General features: G+C 45.6%; 1 pseudogene; it reads left to right on the top strand.

The window, feature by feature from the left end:
• The first annotated feature begins 608 nt into the window (after positions 1-608).
• LOC133771024 (FACT complex subunit SPT16-like) lies at positions 609-3,763 on the top strand (annotated as a pseudogene).
• Positions 3,764-4,029: the final 266 nt, after the last annotated feature.

Here is a 4,029-nt window from a genome sequence, read left to right as displayed (position 1 = left end):
GATCATTGAAGAGATTGGCATAGATATGATAAAGACAAATGATTGGGCCGGCGCCGTGGCTCTACAGGCTAATCCTCCGCCTAGCGGCGCCGGCACACCAGGTTCTAGTTCTGGTTTGGGCGCCGGATTCTGTCCCGGTTGCCCCTCTTCCAGGCCAGCTCTCTGCTGTGGCCAGGGAGTGCAGAGGAGGATGGCCCAAGTGCTTGGGCCCTGCACCCCATGGGAGACCAGGAGAAGCACCTGGCTCCTGGCTTTGGATCAGCGCGGTTCGCCGGCCGCAGCGCGCCGGCCGCAGTGGCCATTGGAGGGTGAACCAACAGCAAAGGAAAACCTTTCTCTCTGTCTCTCTCTCTCACTGTCCACTCTGCCTGTCAAAAAAAAGACAAATGATTGGTGGCACTCTGACACTCTGATGTCATAAGTCATCTTGGGTTTTTCTCATCACATGTTCATGTGATATTAATGCAAAAAGAACAGATGTACCATAGTTCATAGATACAATTTTAAGAATATAATGAGAGAGTGTGGGATTCCAGGGTGGAGAGCAGTTGGTAGAGCTGGGACTTCGTGTGATTCTCGAAACTCAAGGAGGAGCTGTGTCCAGGGCTATGGCTATAACTCTGCACAAAGACACTTATTATTGGTGGGTGAAGAGATTGTACAGCAGTTAGTGGAAATGAGTGTGCCAATGTGGATGCCATTATTGTATCAGTGGGTGTTGATAAAGAAATTGTCTATGCAAAGTCGACTGCCTTGCAGACATGGCTTGTTGGTTATGAACTAGCTGATACTATCATGATCTTATGTGATGATAGAATAATCTTTATGGCCATCAAGAAAAAGTGGAGTTCTTGAAACAAATTGCCAACACTAAGGGCAATGAGAATGCTAATGGAGCCCCTGCCATCACACTGCTAATACAAGAAAAGAATGAGAGTGATAGGAGCAGCTTTGACCAAATGATAGAAGCCTTTAAAGAAAGCAAGAGTGGCAAGAAGACTGGAGTGTTCAGCAAAGACAAGTTCCCCAGAGAGTTCTTCAAGAGCTGGAATGACCGCCTCAACAAAGAGGGCTTTGACAAAATAGGTGTCAGCGCAGTTGTGACATACATGGCCATACAGGAGAATGGGGAGCTCAACCTCATGAAAAAGCAGCCAGCATCACCTCTGAGGTCAACAAATTCTTCAAGGAAAGAGTCCTGGACATCGTTGATGCAGATGAGAAAGCTTGGCAGAGCAAACTGGCTGAGTCTGTGGAAAAGGCCATTGAAGAGAAAAATACTTAGCTGGGGTAGATCCTTCTACTGTGGAAATGTGTTACTCTCCTATTATTCAGAGAGGTGGCAACTATAATCTCAAGTTTAGTGTGATGAGTGACAAGAATTGTAAGCATTTTGGGGCCATCACTTGGGCCATGAGTATTTGCTTCAAATCTTACTGCTCCAACCTTGTTCACACCTTGATGGTTGACCCTTCTCAGGAAGTTCAAGATAATTACAGCTTCTTACTCCAGCTTCAAGAGGAGTTGCTAAATGAATTAAGACATAATGTGAAGATATGCGATGTGTATAACACTGTCATTAAAAAGCAGAAATCAGAGCTGCTGAACAAAATTACTACAAACCTAGAATTTGGAATGGGGATTGGATTTCATGAAGGTTCTCTAGAAATCAATGGTAAAAATAAGTATGAAGTGCTGAAAGGAATGGTTTTCAGCATCAGTTTGGGATTCTCAGACCTGACTAATACGGAGGGAAAGGAATCAGAAGAGAAAACCTATGCTCTATTCATTGGTGATACAGTACTTGGGGATGAGGATGGCCCAGCCACTGTGCTCACTTCTGTGAAGAAGGAAGTGAAGAATGTGGGGATTTTTCTGAAGAATGAAGATAAGGGAGAAGAGGAGGAGAAGGACAAGGCAGAGGACCTTTTAGGAAAGGGGTCGCTAGCAGCATCACTTACAGAGAGAGCACTAAATGAGGACTGCCGAAGAGAAGCAAAGAGCGCATCAAAAAGAACTGGCAGCTCAACTCAATGAAGAAGCAAGGAGTTGATTGGACAGAAGGGAGAGCAGCAGATTCAGAAAGCTCACAAATCTAATGTGTCCTATAAAAGCCCATCTTTGATGCCTAAGGAACCACATATTGAGGAAATGAGGATCTATATTGATAAGAAATATGAGACTGTAATAAAGGCAGTATTTGACATTGCCACACCTTTTTCACATTGTCACAATCAAGAATATAAGTATGTATGGACCCGCATTGTGGCGTAGTGGATTAAGAATATAAATATGTGTGTGGAGGGAGATTATACCTACTTGCAGATCTTTCCTAACACTGAAGCCACTTTTGTCAAGGAAATTACATATCGAGCTTCCAATATGAAGGTACCCAAAGAACAGACAGTACCAGCACTGAATCTTCAGAATGCTTTCCAGATTATAAAAGAAGTCCAGAAGCATTATAAGACTCGAGAAGCAGAAGAGAAAGAGAAGGAGGGCACTGTGAAACAAGACTCACTGGTGATCAGTCTAAACCAGAGTAATCCCAAACTGAAAGAGCTGTACGTTTGCCTGGACATTGACCAAGAAAGAACGCAAGGCTTGCTGGAGGCCCATGTCAATGGCTTCCACTTCACTTCTGTTTGGGGAGACAAAGTGGATATTCTGTGCAGTAATATCAAACATCCATTGTTCCAACCCTGTGATGGAGAAATGATTGCTTTCACTTCCACCTCAAGAACACCAGCCTGTTTGTGAAGAAGTGGCACACAGATGTGCAGTTCTACACAGAAGTAGGCGAGATCACCATAGACCTGGGGAAGCATCAGCCTATGCATGACTGAGATGACCTCAATGCTGAGCAGATGGACCGAGAAATGAGGCGCATACTGAAAACAGCTTTTAAAAATTCATTAAGCAAGTAGAGGCTCTAATAAAGGATGAATTGGAATTTGAAGTGCCTGTTAGAGACCTGGGATTTAACGGGGCTCCCTGGCAGAGTACCTTCCGCCTGCAGCCCACTAGCAGTACACTGGTAAATGCTATAGAATGACCCCCTTTTGTGGAGACATTGGCTCAGGTGGAGCTGACCCACTTTGAACGGGTCCAGTTTCACTTGAAGAACTGTGATATGGTAATTGTCCATAAGGATTACAGCAAGAAAGTGACAATGATCAATGCTATTCCTGCAGCCCGTCTGGATCCCAACAAGGAATGGCTGAGTTCCCGTGACCTACAGTACGCAGCAGGAGGACAGTCCCTGGACAGGACAGAAGTCACAAAGATCGTTGTTGATGACCCGGAGGGCTCCTTTGAACGAGGTGGCTGGTCTTTCCTGGAGCCAGAGGGTAAGGGCAGTGATGCTGAGGAAGGTGATTCAGAGTCTAAAATCCAAGAGGAGACGTTTAACCCATCAGAGCATGACTGTGAGGAGGAGGAGGGGGAGGACAGTAATGAAGATTACTCATCAGAAGCAGAAGAACCAGACTAGGCCAAGGAATCGCTGGGCAGTGAAGAAGAGAGTGGGAAGGATTGGGTGAACTGGAGGAAGAAGCTCAGAGAGCGGATCGTGGGAGTCATTACGAGGAAGAACAGAGTTGAGGTAGGAGCCGAACGAGGAAGGCATCTGTACACAGTTCAGACCATGGCTCCACATGGCTCCAGATACAGCTCTGCACCCCCAAGAAAAGGAGGCAGTAACTTCCGAACTTTGGACTCAGCTCCATTTTTCCTTCAGCCAACCCTTGAACATTTTACATGACATAGAAACTGTGTTTTTCCTTTTGTTTTCTCTGAGGTCTTGCCATTTGTGTTTATGGGTTTTGGGGGCCATTTGTGTGGACCATGTACTTGGGGAATTCCAGGCCCACCAGGACATGTACCAGTGGCCCTATTCCGATAGCAAGGCAGGAGATGAAGAAGGACAGAGGCTCCCCTGGTTAATAAGTAATGTTCCTTTACTCTCTTCCCGTCGCCCTCTGCAAGAATGGCCATGGTTTCTGACATCTTACTTTTTGGTGCCTCAAA

Source organism: Lepus europaeus, chromosome 12 (assembly GCF_033115175.1).
Source record: "Lepus europaeus isolate LE1 chromosome 12, mLepTim1.pri, whole genome shotgun sequence".
In the NCBI taxonomy this organism is placed as follows: Eukaryota; Metazoa; Chordata; class Mammalia; order Lagomorpha; family Leporidae; genus Lepus; species Lepus europaeus.
The sequence above is the reverse complement of the archived record's forward strand: the minus strand, read 5'-3'. Positions and strand labels throughout refer to the sequence as shown.